This window comes from Mesoplodon mirus, assembly GCF_964341445.2.
Source record: "Mesoplodon mirus genome assembly, chromosome: 10".
NCBI classification, from domain to species: domain Eukaryota; kingdom Metazoa; phylum Chordata; class Mammalia; order Artiodactyla; family Ziphiidae; genus Mesoplodon; species Mesoplodon mirus.
The window spans coordinates 100,837,348-100,853,887 of record NC_138986.1 but is presented as its reverse complement, the minus strand read 5'-3'; the positions used below and the strand labels follow the sequence as shown (position 1 = coordinate 100,853,887).

Genomic DNA, 16,540 nt, shown 5'->3' with positions numbered 1-16,540 from the left:
CCTCGAGAATACGGCCAGGCAGCGGTAGTTGAACGGGGAGTTTGCCTGCTGGGAACTAGGGGCCTGCTGGGGTCTCAGTTCTTGGCTGGCCCCGAACACGAGGTTGCCAAGCGTGTGACGGCAGCAGGTAGGAGTGAGCCGCTGGTGCAGTGATGAGCAGGGAAGGAAGGACACTGGCTGTTGGCCTGTGAACCTAGACAAGAATGACCAGCCAACACAATCCAGACCAAGGTCCGTGGGCCCAGCTCGGTCCTGTGCGGCTGGTCAGTGGAATAGACCTGCAGGTGTGGCTCTTGTCACTCTAGGGCTGGCTTCAGGACAGATGAGGCCAGGGAACCGTCCTGGATTCTCCAGGAGGGTGCTCCGGAGTGGAGCCGGGGGGGGGGTGTTTGCCCGGCTCAGCACGGTGGCCACGCACGTCCAGTCTGCCGGCAAGGGCAGTGGGGAGCCGGGGGAAGTCATGGCCTTGGGAGTCTCCTCCTGCTGTAAAAGAACCCGCAGGCTTCTAAAATAACTTTTGTGTGGAACGTTGGTGGGTTGAAAAGCAGTTCTGTGTGCTTTTCCCCCTTGGTGTGGATCAGCAGTGCTGAGGCAGCAGGCGTGACACAGAAGTGTGAGCGGAGAGCGTCTGGAATCCCCGAGCTCCAGGGAAACTAGAGGCGACAGCCAGCCTAGTGAAGAGGACAGGAGCTGGGGGCGGGGGCGCTGGCAGCAGCCCAGCAGGCGCCCCTCGTCTCAGGGCCCTAGTCCTGGATCCAGCCGGGTGGTCAGGGGAGCTGCAAGGTCTTCTGGGTGAGCAGAGCCCACAGTCCTGAGCTGTTCTTCGCTGTGTTTGCGTCGTCTCCCCCCATCCAAGGGGAGAAATCTAGATGAGGTTTAAGAATCAGTGCTTTAAGAATGTGGATCTCATAGGTGAAACCTCGGAACACATGTTTTCAGCACAAGGTGTTAAAGTGAATGGAAGGATTCAATGCCTTTTCCAGGAGAGTGCCTCCATGTGGGCAGAATTAGAGAATAAATGGGTCTTGAATTAAATATATATATATATATATATATATATATATATATCTCATAAGGTTACGGTGAGGATTAGAAGGTTAACATATGCAAAGAGTGTACACATGGAAGCACTCAATAATGACTGGCCATTGTTATTACCATTTATATTAATATTCCAGTTAAGTGGTTGAGCATCAGAAGAATCAAGTCACATTCTTAAGGTACACCAGTTAGTTTGAGACCCAGTTGAATGTGACTTTAGTGCCTGTGCTTTTAATCACATCCCATAAGGAGACAGCAGAGCTATTTTCTAACTGCAACGTTAACTGACTCTTTTTTAAGTTACTTAAACTCTCTGATTTTGTTTGGGTTCCCCCCTAAAGCAGATTCTATGACAAGGGCTTGATGAATGGTCCCTAGGGAATGTGATTTTTCTTGAAGTGTATATTAACGATTTATTAATTAACGACTGTAGCCAAATCTGATAAAGCAGGATAAGCACAGCAGATTGGGAAGAGTGGAACAGGGAAGAAAGGAAGCCAATCCAAGGATGCAGTTTTAAGAGGGTGGCCGGGTGCAGCTGGGGCTCAATGCTAGCAGGGCCGCACAGGAGTTATACAGAATATGCCTCAGAATCGTCCACCAGGGATGGGGAAAGGTGAGTGTTTATTTCCCAGTTCCTATCCTATGTTAATCAAGCGTTGCTCCAGGGGTGTTAATTTCCTTGTACTTACAGTTTTGCACATGACCCATCACAGCCCAGAATCTCAGTGGACAGAGAAGCTTGGGCCAGAAAGCAAGTGATGGGCAGTGCAGCAGAGGTGTGTCATTTTGTCAAAGGTTATATCTGCGGCACAGCTGGTTGCCACAGCCATTTGAGCAAAGCCGTGCGCCAAGGGGTTATAAAGGTGTTTAGCACCTTCTGCCTACAGGAATACACATATTGATTCCATGAGATATTTGCTTCACGTTTGCATAGGTAAATTTTCTGTCATTCACACTCAGTTATTGAGGTGATTCAATGAGATGTGTGTACAAGTGCTCTGAAAGCTATGTCATGTAGACTATTACACTACCCATGTGATATTGAGATCTCCAAAGCTGAAGGTCAAGCAGTGGTTGAACAATTTTTTTAACCCATTAGTCTGTAGGTACTTTTGAACTCAATACCTCTCATTTCATGTAAGTAATAAACCTTTCATACCTTCTTGTTGTGTGTCATCAGTCTTGACTTTCCAACCAGATTTTGGGTGGGGGGTTTATTCTGTTTCTTCAGAGTGGTTACAACACAGAGAAATCTGGATTTCAGCCGAAAAAAAATCACCTCAAGACCGCAACAGGGCATACTTCACTGAATTCCAAACTGATTGCTGATGTGATCCTTTGGATTGGAAAAGTCCAAACAGTTCATCTGCCCCATCCCTGGTCATTTGGCTACTGGCTGTCTTGGATGCTGGACCCTAATATTCTAAGGTAAAAATAGAAGAGCAGAGAATAAAAGTTTATGCTGACTAGGTTAAAATCTGAGCCAGTCTGGTACTTTCTGTCTTGAGTGGAAATCAATCTGTGTTCTAGTTTCAGAGCTAAAATACAGTTATGAAATGTTGAATTTTCTTTTTTAAAAAAATATCTATCTGTCTGTCTATTTATTTGGCTGTGCCAGGTCTTAGTTGTGACCTGCAGAGTCTTTGTTGCAGCGTGTGGGATCTTTTAATTGCGGCATGCGGGATCTAGTTCCCTGACCAGGGATTGAACCTGGGGCCCCCGCACTGGGAGCAAAGAATCTCAACCGCTGGACCACCAGGGAAGTCCCGAAATGTTGAATTTTCAATGTTATTTTTCTGCTTTGTGTTTGAATTCTCACTTCTTCACTTACCTGCTGTGGGATGTTGGTCACATTACTTCACCTCTTTGGGCTTCAATTTCCTCATTGCAAACTTGAGATAATAGTAAATCCAAAGAACTGTTACGAGGATGACTGTAATGTGTTTGGAACATAAAGACATTCAATTCATGTTAGCTGCTAATATTATTGTTATTATCATTATATGTTTTGACAAAGATCTGTAGGTTTATTTTTTGAGTGTTTAAATGTAATGGTTATTTCTATTAATTGAATTTAGTGATGAGCTGCTCTAATCTGACATTTTTATGAAATACAGAGGCTCTTAGAATTATCTTGATGTCTTGACTGAGAGAGAAGTTTAAATGCTTTTGACCCTCTGGGGAGCCCTCTGACATCATGAAATCACATATCCTTTCTAAAGTTGATTTTCTAAACAGAAAATTGATAGCCCGGTCCATAACTGATTTAGAAACAATTGGAAAATGTCAGGTAACTTGCAAAGGAATAATGATTTTGCTGCTGCTACTGTGTATTAATAGAGGTTGTTTCCCACTTAAAGAGCTGGAAGTGCCTTGTGTTCTTATTCCAGGTACTTGACATGTACCCTGTGAAGGTGATTTGGGCACACATGGTACCTATGTAACAGATCTCTATCTCATAGACTTATGTAAAAGAATGTAAGTGTAGCCCAGTGTAATAGTCTGACCGCATTTGTAAAGCATTTTAATTAATTTATTTTGATTTTTTAAAATTAAAAATACTTTTAAAAATTTAAATTTTTTTCTATTTTTAACGTTTTTTAAATTAAACAAATTTTAAAAATATTTTAGATTTTATTTACTTTAAATTTTATCTGACCCCATTTATTTGATGTTTGCTGACATCTTAAACCTCATCCTTCCCTCCTCCCCTTGTGCCCCACTTCCGGGAAATCTGATAAGAAAGTCTGAGTGAGGGCTTCCCTGGTGGCGCCAGTGGTTGAGAGTCTGCCTGCCTATGCAGGGGATGCGGGTTCATGCCCCGGTCCGGGAAGATGCCACATGCCGTGGAGCGGCTGGGCCTGTGAGCCACGGCCGCTGAGCCTGCGTGTCCGGAGCCTGTGCTCCGCGACGGGAGAGGCCACAACAGTGAGAGGCCTGCATACCACACACACACAAAAAAAAAAAAACAGAAAAAAAAAGAAAGTCTGAGTGCTTCCACCTTTGGTGTTGATGGGAAGTTCAAGCCACACAAGCCCCTGCCTGTGCACAGAGGCCCTCATACCAGCCTCACCCTCTAACCACCATAAAAGCCCCCGCAGGTCTTCTTCCAGCTCTCACAAACCATTTTCAGTCCAGCTTATGAAGACTACCCTGCTCTCCCCAGAAAGCCTCATTAAGTAAGTAATAAACCTTTCATACCCTCTTCCTGTGTGTCATCAGTCTTGACATTCCAACCAAATTTGGGGTGGGAGATCCATTCTGTTTCATCAGAGTGGTTACAACGCACAGATATTGGCGTGTACTGAAAGGAACCAGGGTTTCTTGGAGAACTAAGTCCAGGTTTGGGGCAAGGACAATACAAGGTAAGTCTGGGATATCTTGTCATACTGTAAAGCAGGGAAGTGCTCCAAGACTAATGGGATCATGTCAAAAGAATAACAGAAGCCAGGATGAAGGGGCTTCCACTTGTCAAAATGGGACAATTTGAGCATTGAAAAGAATAATGATGGTACGAGATTATATCACATTGAACATAAATCTAGAGTGATAGAAAGAAGAGGGGAAAGAGAGGGAGAGAGAAGAAATAAGTAGGAAAGCTCTTCTTTACAGAAGATTATAGTAAATGTAGAAAAAGGAGAGAATTTTTTTAAAAATCACCATTTTGCACCTGAATGCAATTCAAGCAAAGATCATCAAAGAATACTAAAACTTTTGAGTAAAATGTTGTTGGAGGTGGCAAGAGGTATTATCCCATGGATTATGTGTTTCCATTGCCAAGGAAAATTAACCTTTAGAATAGATACCTGACACAATGGGAGGCATACAGTGTCCCCTGTGTGCTATGTAGTACTTATGCCAAAATATTTAACCTGATTCTTGTGGTGAAGAACAATTAAATATAGAATGTGGGGCATAATATAGGACAACTGTCCTGAATTTTTCAATGTTGTGAAGATAGAAACAGAAACAAAAAGAATGCTCTTCAGGAAAAGATGTAAGATACTAAAAGACAGGGCTTCCCTGGTGGCGCAGTGGTTGGGAGTCCGCCTGCCCATGCAGGGGACACGGGTTCGTGCCCTGGTCTGGGAAGATCCCACATGCCGTGGAGCGGCTAGGCCTGTGAGCAATGGCCGCTGAGCCTGCGCGTCTGGAGCCTGTGCTCCGCAACAGGAGAGGCCACAACAGTGAGAGGCCCGTGTACAGCAAAAAAAAAAAAAAAGATAAGATACTAAAAGACATAATCAAAGGCAATGTGTGAACCTTGATTTGACCCTAGATTGAAAAAGTAAAACAATTAAAAAAACAATTTTGGTCACCTGGGGAAATTTGAATGTGGATATATGAAAGAGATACTCTGAATATATAGGAGAACACTCATTCTTAGCAGATGTGTGATATTTAGGGATGAACTGTCATGGTGTCTGGAACTTATTTTCAAATGGTAGAGCAAGAAAGTATATATATATATATATATATATATATTTTTTTTTTTTTTTTTTTTGCGGTACACGGGCCTCTCACTGTTGTGGCCTCTCCCGTTGCGGAGCACAGTCTCCACACGTGCAGGCTCAGCGGCCACGGCCCACGGGCCCAGCCCCTCTGCGGCATGTGGGATCTTCCCGGACCAGGGCATGAACCCGCGTCCCCTGCATCGGCAGGCGGACTCTCAACCACTGCGCCACCAGGGAAGCCCTGAGTATATAATTTTGAAAAGCTCCTCCCATCCAAGGAGTTTCTTCAGACCCCGAGGAAAAGTCTCTAGTTGGGAGGGGAGATGTTTTCCCGTACATGTATTGAGCACCTCATATGTAACAGGTGCAAGTCACCATTCAAAGCGTCCTTTATGTGTGTCATTTAATCCTTATTGATGATAACACACACTTGTATAGAACTTCCTCTGTGCCAGACTCTGTTCTAATTAGTTTACATACATTCACCCATTTAAATCCTCATCACGAAGTGTATGAAGTTGGTAATATAATGATCTTCCTTTTGCAGGTGACCACTGAACCTTAAAGGAGAAACAAACATAGTGCCCTACGGCCCAGGGCTGATCTCAATATTCATAAACCAGCACAGGACAATCACCTTCTCTTGACAGATGAGGAAGATGGGGCTCTAACAGGCTAAGGAAAACTGCCCACAGTCACAGAACAAGTAAATAGCACACTTGGAAATCAAACTCACGTCTGATTTGTTCCAGAGCCCCCATTCTTTCCATTTTGCTGCTTTGCCTCCCAGAGACGTTTTTGCTTTGTCATAAACCGCAGAGCAGAGTGTGGCACTTTCAACGAAGGAAGAGTTTGCCAAATGAAAAGCAGATTAATGAGATATTTGGGATGCTTTGCAGTAAATAAATCTCTTTCAGAATTCTCATGTTCTCCCACTCACATCGTTAAAGCCATAACAGTAACAATTACCTCAGCCTGGTTGAGGCCGTGTGGGAGTGTCTGTCGCCCTGGGAAGACACTGGGGACCCACAAAACTTTCCTTGAGCTGACTGAGCCATAGGTCAGAAATTGGATATATCAGAGGTTGGCTTTCCCCGTCAGAGCCTCGTCTTGACCCTCCTGTTTCTGGCTGTGTCTTGAAACGCGGTTACCTGAGGAGAGGAATAGAGCTTAAAGTTGGGTCAACATTAAGAATATTAGAAATGTCAATGTCAACCTGTTCTCCGAGACTTAGAGCACCATTTGAACACGATTGCCCGAGACTTGAGTAGAGTCTATCTTTTTTCTTTTTAATAATAGGTAATCTTAGCTATTCCCTGGGAATTAAAAAATACCCCTTTGAAACTGAGAGGCCAGAGCAGAAATGTAATTATTTCTAGATGATACACAACTGAATTTAAAGCCAAATGCTCGCATTTATATTCAAGAGGAATGTGTGTCTACTTAACGCTGGTGTTGAGGGTCTGGGGGATGTGAAGACAAGCAAGTCCCAGGCCCTTTGTCTAAGAGCTGGGAATCTACTAAGGGAAATGGGGTGTAAGCTGTAATAATCTGTGCTGCGAGGGGAAACGTAGCATTTACTGCCCATCCGCCACAGGCCAGGCATTGTGTCAAGTACTTTATACAAGGCCATGGCAAGATGGATGTATTAGCCCCATTTCTAGGGGAGGAAAGCAAGACTCAGAGTAAGTTGTCCTGGGCCAACAGCACTTTATGAATATGGCTGAGATTCAGACTCAGGTGACTCTAATGACAGACCTGCACTCTTTCCCCTAGGATTTGCTGTTAATTAGGCAGGATCCACTTAATGGTCTAACGTATTAGGTATCCTTCATGGGATTTAAAGATTCACGAAATTAGCTCACCGAGTTGCATAACGTTTTGAGATGACAATTTTTGACGTGGGGTATTTTTTTTTCTTTCTTTTTTTTTTTTTTGTGGTACGCGGGCCTCTCACTGTTGTGGCCTCTCCCGTTGCGGAGCACAGGCTCCGGACGTGCAAGCTCAGCGGCCATGGCTCACGGGCCCAGCCGCTCCGCGGCATGTGGGATCTTCCCGGACCGGGGCATGAACCCGTGTCCCCTGCGTCGGCAGGCGTACTCTCAACCACTGCGCCACCGGGGAAGCCCCTGACCTGGGGTATTTTGAGGAGTCTTGGGCGAATCAAATAATTTTCAGCTTTTTCCAAGGAAAGTACAAAACAGAAAACTTTACCCATTTCTTGTGCTTTTATGTTGGTGGGGTGAGGCTTATGGATGGTCTTTGGGTGAGGGATAGAAGAGGTCTGGATAACCCAGATAGCTCCATTACTTGGTGAGAAATAATGGTTTTGAAGTATGACTTGGCTACTTTAAAGTGGCTGTATCAGCTCAGTAGGAGTTAGCAGTTTGATGTGGCTACCAAAAAGCCAGTCTTAAGAGAAGTATCTCTGGTGGGGGAGGTAAGAACCCCACTCTACTTTGCCTTGGTCAGACCTTAGTTGGAATACTGTGTTAAGTTCTGGGGACTGTAGACTAAGATAAATCTAAAGCAACTAGGACCCACATTCAGGAGAAAGTTTGGATCACAATGAGGAAATGAAATCTGGACGTTTAGGGAAATAGGGCTGTGCAGCTGAAGAAAAGACTTGAAGGGCTGAGATAACAGTCTTCAAATATTAGAAGGATTGTCTTGTGGAAGAGGAATGTTGATTTTTTTTTCTCTGTGGCCCTAAAAGATGCAACCAGAAGCCACAGGCTCTGGGGAAGTGGATTTGTCCTTACAAGGAAGAATTTTTTGTTCTATCTGCCTAAATATGTTTTATCTGCCTAAATATGTTGAGTTTTGCTGTTGTTTTAGAAAGTGGTGGATTCCCAGTCCCTGAAGGTCCTAGGACATGTGCCAAGTAATTACTTGGTGGAGCCATGGCAGAGGAAATTCAAAGGTGGATTGGATTTCACAAGCATCAAAGTCCTTCCCAACCCTGAGCATCTCAGTACCTGTGGACTGTCCTTCCAGGCTTTGCCTCCACCTTTGTCACTAGGGTTGGGGTATGTTTTGGGGGGATGGATAGATGGATGGGTGACGGGGAATAGGAAGAATGTACAATGACAAAGCAGTTACTTGGTCCATTCAAGTTTGGTCTGCCATTTTTAAATTTTGCCTTTCCTATATACTCATTTGCTTGCCCTAAACTCTGGGCACCTGGAGGCCTTTGCTGTAACTGCTTGTGATCCTCAACATCGTACCCCATCTCATGCAATTGGGTTCTTATAAATGTTATTTGACAGTGATTTTTATCAGGTATCAAGTATTGTCAGGCTCCAATAGTAAGCGAATCTAACTTCGCTGTATGTACAAACGCTAGGTCTGTAAAGCTTGTGGCTGCCTCCCCTCTCTGGGGAAAGACAGAACCTGAATTCTTTTCCAAATTTCAGTGAGATGGAAATTTTGGGACACCCATGAGACAGAGAACCAGTCAAAGGGCTTCACACTTAAAAGTAGCCTTAAAAATTACCCATATGCCAGTTGCACTACTCCCAGCCCCCCCCGTCAGGTAGCAATCTTCAACTGTTTTGAAAGATCTCTAGCTCTTTTTATCCAATTAAGGACTGAAAGTGATTGACAGAAGGTTTTTGCTCATAGTCTACAGCTGAACTCTTGTGTCAACAGTAAATATTCCAGCAGAAGGAGTGGGGGTTTGATCATTTTACTGCTTTCTGCAGGGCAGACTCTGTGGGCTCATGGCAACATCTAATCTTCAGTGACCCCAGTTGTCACACCCAGGAGTAGGTTTCTCTCTAATCCTTTTCAGAGCTATGAACAGCAGGGAAACATGATTTATAGACCAAGAGGCATTTTCATCATGGGATTTGTGAGCATTTCATATCCCTTTCCTCATTATGGATACACTGCCCATCCTTTGGAAGAGACACTAAGGTGTTGGTCAGATCCTGTTAACCTCATTTACTTCCATGAATTCATGTCAAGTGTATTATGTTCATGGAGGAGATTTTCAAAACCCTACCAAATGGGGTTAGAGGAAGATGGGGCTAACTTCAGATGACTTCTTTAGGCCAGAGGTTTTCCTAGGCACCAGTAATCATCTGATTCTGCTTTCTAAGGCTGCTTCCCTTACTTACAATTCATACATAGAAGCTAAGTCCTTGATGCAAAGATGTTCTTTACAGCTGTGGGTTTTACCTCAATCTCTGGGCTCCTTTAAAAATAAACTTCGAATATTCTTCTCAACCCTAGTTATTTGAACTCTCTGAGTCTCAGCTCAGTTTATTAACATGATTAATTTGCAGTGGATCTCTGTGGCTTATGTCCTTAATACATTGCTTCACACAGGGGCACCAGCTCAGGAAGATTTTGTCTGTTGCAAATTTATGAGGAAGTTGAATATTTATTTTTAGTACTTTTTCACCACCTCCCCAACATCTACCTCCTGATCAGATACCATTTCTTCTTCTTCCTGTCTCTACATTTCCAATGCCATTAAAAAATGGCCCAATTCTCAGCCTGTTTTCCCCTAGTCCTTGCTAAAACAGTGGCTGATGATGGTGTAAGTTAAGGCACCACTTCTCATGAGGTTACTTGTATTTTAATAAAAATCTTTGAAGGGTAAACATTCAAAGTCCTGATTCTCTATGGTTAAATTTTAGGGAGTGTAAAAAATAGTTTTAGATGGAGACAAAGGGAGTTGGGTGGATTACACAGGACATGGGATGAACAGGGCTGTCACTTTTTTTGTTTTTTGCGGTACGCGGGCCTCTCACTGTTGTGGCCTCTCCCGTTGCGGAGCACAGTCTCCGGACGTGCAGGCCCAGCGGCCATGGCTCACGGGCCCAGCGGCTCCGCGGCATGCGGGATGCTCCCGGAACGGGGCACGAACCCGTGTCCCCTGCATCGGCAGGCGGACTCCCAACCACTGCGCCACCAGGGAAGCCCGAGGGCTGTCACTTTTGTTCAGTTACATGAACATGGTGACAGGCAAGCATAAATGCAGAGATGGCATTCCTGTGCTGGTATGGGGAAAAGGAAGAGAGGCCACTGGTCAGGACATTGTTTTGCCTAGGGAGGAAGAAGATCCAGTACTTTGGTAATTTATTTAAGCTTTTGTTTTTTTTTTTTTGCGGGATAGAGGAGCAAGTAGGGGAGCTCATACTTGAAGCCGAATCCGGCCTCCATACCCTGACACTGAATTAAATCTCAAGACAGAGTTGTGGGTGAAGTAGAAAAGAATAGCTTTATTGCTTTGCCAGGCAAAGGGGGCTAGAGCAGGCGATTGCCCTCAAAACTCTGTGTCCCTGACCTGGAGAGGGTAGTGAGGAGTTTTATAGTAATCGTTCAAAGAGGAGAGCATGATCAGCTCATGGACATTTCTCTGATTGGTTGGTGGTGTGGTAAGTGGGTGTCAGCATCATCAACCTTACGGTTCCAACTGGTTCTGGGGTCTGCGTGTTTGTGGGTAGCACACCATTAACTTCTCCCACCTAGTGGGGGTTTCAGTATCTGCAAAACAGCTCAAAGATATTGTTATGTGTATCCCTTAAGGGGGAACCAAGACCCTGCCCCAAGGCTGCACTAGTGTTTCTTTTGACTATTCCTCCCTTGTCTCGCATCCCCTCCCTTCTCTAATTAGCAACTGATTGAACCTGCTCCTTGGAACTCAGGGAAGGTCATGGAGGCTGAATGAAGCCTATTTCCTGTAATCAAGAAATGGGGGACACCGATACAGGCTTTGTGCCCAGGAGCCCACAGGGTCCTGCTAGGGATCATACTCAGTGCAAGGAGATGTGGAAAATCCAGAGATAAGGAATCATGGCCTCTTACTTTCCAAGGGCTCCTACTCTATGTTGTGGGGGAAATCAGACGCATTCATTAAGAGTCTGCCCGATTGAAGGATGTGAAAAGAGTTATCACAGAGGTACAACTAACATGCTGGGAAAATGTGTGGTCCATTCTCACTGGGATATCTGGAAGGGCTTCCTGTAGAAAGTGGGATTTTAATTGAACTTAAAAACAATTTGTACTTTGAAAAATTATACTCTTGAAAGAACTGAGTTGAGCAAGCGCCTGTCCTCTGATGGAGGGAGGCAAGTCTGGCCTAGTTGAGTGGAGGTGGGAAGGTGAGTGTTACGCTTAGTCTGGAAAACTCGGCAGGGTCTTCAACCCTACGGGGCTTTGAACGTTTGGTTGACTCTTTTCGGTTTTCTTCTTCTCGCATTGGGAAGCCATTTAAGATTTAAGCAGGGGAACAATATTCTTAAAGAAAATAACTATGACCAGGATGAATTGAAGGGAGGGAGAAACGACATACTCCTTTATCTACAATTTGGGGAAGAGAGGAAGATTATCTCTAATTCATTAGATGTGCATTGTATCAGCAGGAGGGAAATAAGCAGCATATCTTGATACATAAATCCTCCTCCCATATATGCATTCTTTTTCACCAGGGAGCAAGTATTGGGCAGCCAAGTTATCTTTAAAGTAATAATAAGAAAGCTATTTGGAATAAATGTTTCAGAACCATTTGTTACTTTGCACAGACCTATGAGCAAGTAGGATTGAGCTAAAGCATTTACAGTGGTATGTGGTTCTGCAGGGGCCGCCACCCTATTATATATACTTATATCTTGGCTAAACTCCAGCTGTTGCCACTGCTATTAGTCAAAGAACTGAAGTGTCAACGAGCTAATCAAAATAGCAAAGTGGTAGTCAAGAGTTTTTCCGCCTGTTTCCTAAAGTCTTAGGAAGATTGTTTCCTTTTTATTCCTTATATTCAGAACATAAAAGCCTCCCAGACATCTAATCTTTACTAGGTCAAACATTTCAAAAGGCAGTGGGATTATTTTCCAGTTGCTTTTCAGTTTAAGGCAAGTGTTTTAGGGGCTTCCAAAGCCTCCCTCCTGAATCCATTTATGAAAAAAAAAAACAAAAACAAAAAATGAAAGGCATTATTAACCCAACTACATTGTCTTGGTGTAAAAATCCTAACATATAGCATAGTGGGAAAAGGTTCTGAATCATGACCTAAGAGATGTGAGTTCTAGACCCAGTTTTGTGAATGCATAGCTTGGTGGTTTTGTCAAGTCTCCTATTTAACAGGGAGGGATTAGAATTTTTCTGTATGGTTTCTGTACTATTCAGTAGTATTGTTCACAATTACTTTTGCCTAAGGAGTTTAGAAAATGGAGAGACACATGATAATGTTGCAGGAAGAGGGACCTCTTCCAGGGCCCAAGAGTGGGCTCTTGTCTACCACTCAGAAAAGAATTTTCTGAGGAGACACACGTGCTGACAAAGCAACAGACTTTATTGGGAAGGGGTGTCCGGGTGCAGAGCAGGAGGGGAAGGGAACCCAGGAGAACTGCTCTGCCATGTGGCTCACAGTCTCAGGTTTTATGGTGATGGGGTTAGTTTCTGGGTGGTCTCCGGCCAGTCATTCTGACTCAGGATCCTTTCTGGTGGTGCACACATTGCTCAGCTAAGATAGGTTCCAGAGAGAAGGATTCTGGGAGGTTGGTAGGACATATGGACAGGAGTCTCCTCTCTCCTTTTGACCTTTCCCTAATTCTTCCGGTTGGTGGTAGTTGGTTAGTTCCGCGTTCCTTACCAGGACCTCCTGTTTTAAGATAACTCGTGAAAGTGGTTACTGTCGGGCCTGGTCAGGGCAGGCAGTTTTGGGCAGTGGTTTCCCTAAAAATAAGATTGTGGTCAACAATTTTGGGTGGAAGTGATGTGTGTTACTTTTGGGCGAGAACTCACACTGCCAGTGTGAGGCTCCAGAATTCTTTCTCTCTACAAAGATGACTGAGAGAGGTGGCTTTGTCAAGCTGGGGGCAGGAATAAGGAAAACGAAGAGCAGAACTCCTAGGCAGCCCATGATGGGCATGTACAACGAGCGGGAAATGAAACTTTGTTGTTTTAAACCACTGAGATTTGGAGGAATTATTCAAGCTTATTCCTTTTTGTTTGTTTGTTTGTTTGTTTGTTTTGCAATATGCGGGCCTCTCACTGCTGTGAGAGGAAGATAATAACAATGACAAGTAGCAAAACCTCTAAAATGGAGACTATACTCCATTATAGCCAATTAATGGGAGTGGGAAGCTCGGGCTCACTGTCCAGGACATAGAAATAAAAGCTGAGGATGCTCTGAGGCATCTCTTAGATCTCTATAAGCCTCCATCATTTCTGCTGAGTAGGGTTGACAGATAAAATATAGGCTCTTCAGTTAAATATGAATGTCAGAAAAACAACGAGTACAGTTTTAAGGTAAGTATGCCCCAAATAGTACATAGGATCTACTTATACTAAAAGTGATGACTTATTATCCATGTGAAGTTCAAGTTTAACTGGGTATCCTGTATTTTTATTTAGTAAAGGTGACAGCCCTACTGATGATCCACAATGAAGGCAGTTCAGGAACGGTACATGCTGGCTCTTGGACAGTCAAAAATGGCATCAGCAGATCCAGGTACAGTATGAAATTCTTTTTGGATGTAGCTCAGAAGCCATGGCCAGCCCTTGACTGCAAGTACTGCCTCGGGTTTCCCTGAGGTGGGGTAAACCTTCCTCTTAATGGCCTTTTGGTAAGTCTGGAAGACCATATCCAAGGGGAGCCCCAAAGTCAGTTTCATCCTCACAACCATGTTTCCAATTCCTGGAATTGGCTGCATGTGACTCACAAGAGCTGAGGAGGTTTGTGGAAATTGGGAGTGTCATAGCTTGAACCCTTTGTAGGTAAAGTTTTGCTGTTGTGAGAGTTTTAACAGGAGCAATGTGAAAGACTCCAGGTCCCCAGGTAGATAGAAATAATCCTGTTCTACCTGTGTGTATGTGACAAGTCTCTAATAGTTCAGAGAGCAAGTATCTGGTCTTAGAAAGACTGATCCAAGCTTGGATGTTTCTGGTGACAAGGCAAGGTCCTGAGTTTCAAGTTCACCTTTTATGGTTGAGGAGACAATAAGGTGGTCAGAAGGGAAATCATGGAGGAGACCTTGGCTTCATCCATCGTGCAGGCTTGTATATGTGGTTCTATGTAGATTGTGTTTCAAAGGTGGAGCTTGTTTACAACTATGAACATTCTCCGATGTGCTTTTTGGACCTTCATTCCCAGAGCGAGAGCAGTGCCGAGGCTCTAGAAATGCCATGGATATTCTGAGCTGTCAGTGGCATTTCCCAGGTACTGTTCCCCTGGTGCCGCTCCTTGAAATGTCCAAAGGGATTATCATCTGTCTTGTGGCGGGTCCTAGCATTGTGAAAGGAAGCTGCTGCACCTGGCTCAGAGGATTTCGGATGTGGTGGGAGGAGTAGTAGTACTACGACTATAAATTATATCACAGCATATCTATTCCATCTTGAGAGTGGGGTTGGGGGGTTATGAAGGGGGGCTTTTATTGTACTTTTATACATTGTACCCTTGAAACTAATTCAATTTTTTTAAATTAATTAATTTATTTTGGGCTGCATTGGGTCTTTGTTGCTGCTAGCGGGCGTTCTCTAGTTGCAGTGAGCGGGGGCTCCTCTTGGCTGTGGTGCACGGGCTTCTCATTGCAGTGGCTTCTCTTGTTGCGGAGCATGGGCTCTAGGCATGCAGGCTTCTGTAGTTGTGGCACGTGGGCTCGGTAGATGTGGCACACGGGCTCTAGAGCGCAGGCTCAGTAGTTGTGGCGCGTGGGGTTTGTTACTCCATGGCACGTTGGATCTTCCCACACCAGGGCTCGAACCCATGTCCCCTGTATTCCCAGGCATATTCTTAACCCCTGCTCCACCAGGGAGGCCCAATAATTCAGATTTTTATAAAGAGAAGATTCCTAATATTATTCCAAAATTTTAAAAATATGTAGTTGGATAACACTATGAAAAATTAACTGATATATACTTTTTTTATTTCTCTTTCCTCCCTGGATTTTTTTCCTCATCCAGTCAGCTAGGCACTGTGAGTTCACTGCATTAGGAAGGTAAAGACTCATCAGAAATGAGGGAGAAAAAAAGAAAATTCTCAGGTTTGGAATGTTCAAAACAGAGGCCACAGTAGAACAGGTGAGAATTCTGTGAACAAAAAATAAATGTCGTCTCAAATGCAAAAAAGTATTCTCTGCACTGGGAGGCAGGAGAGGGAGGGAGGGAAGGACTGAAGGAGAGAGATCAGTGTGGCCAGGGACATGGAAACTGTGCTTGAGGACGATATGCCCAGGAAGAGAATCAGAATCTGGAGAAGATTCAGCCTGCACGGGATCATTGCCTCCAGCCAGCACCCTCATGTCAGACCTCGGGAAATTCAGAGAGAGTGGGAGGAAGTCAGGAGGGCCACACGCAGAGTCTGTGTGGCAGGGATTGTTGCCATTCCCTATTTGTGAGAAGTCCCCAGCAATTCCCTGGCCTCCTTCTGGAAAATGCTGGCGGACGTCTGAAGCGCTTATGTGAAAGCTTGTTCACAAACCTTGAAAGATACAGATGTAGCTGACAGATAGATGCATAGATAGAAAAATGTCATTAAATCAAAGCTCCAGGAAAGGTTTGGAAAATGCCCTTTATTGCATAGGACGTTCCTATTGTCATATGTTGTTAGACTGAGTGCCGGTCCCTGCATCCTCCTTCAGACCATGGCATTCTGTCTGCTACGCTCCCGAGGGTCCTTTCTTCTCCCTGGAAGGGATAAAGCAAATGAGGTAGAACAGGAAGAGACAAGAAGCTCTCCAAGCTCTGCTCGTCAGGGTTACCCTCCAGCATTGCCTTAATGTTCAGAGCCACACACACCACAGTGAGCTTTGCTCCAGATCAACTACCACGCAACGAAGGTTCTGGAACATTTCCATATCTCGTGGGACCTCATTTCCACGTGACTCTCTTTCCTATTCCCCTTTGTCACAGAAGGCTAGGTCCAGTGGTCAGGGTGAGATCTCGGCTCAGGCCCAAGGCTCTCAGACCTCAAAGTTCTGGTCCTGCAAGGGCCCCTGTCCTCTCTTGAGACCACTCCTGGCTCTCTCTGCCGAGAAGGAGCTGCTGGCAGTACGTCCTCTAAGAGTTGAGGTCCATCGTGCAGACCCTGAGAA

General features: G+C 44.5%; 1 long non-coding RNA gene across 1 annotated transcript in view; it reads left to right on the top strand.

Moving 5' to 3' along the window:
* The first annotated feature begins 1,816 nt into the window (after nt 1-1,816).
* Nucleotides 1,817-16,540, top strand: part of LOC309811552 — a 624,797-nt gene continuing 610,073 nt past the window's right edge. The window contains exons 1-2 of the long non-coding RNA XR_014295208.1: nt 1,817-2,472; nt 15,411-15,527. This is a non-coding gene — a long non-coding RNA (uncharacterized lncRNA). The remainder of the gene's footprint in view (nt 2,473-15,410; nt 15,528-16,540) is intronic.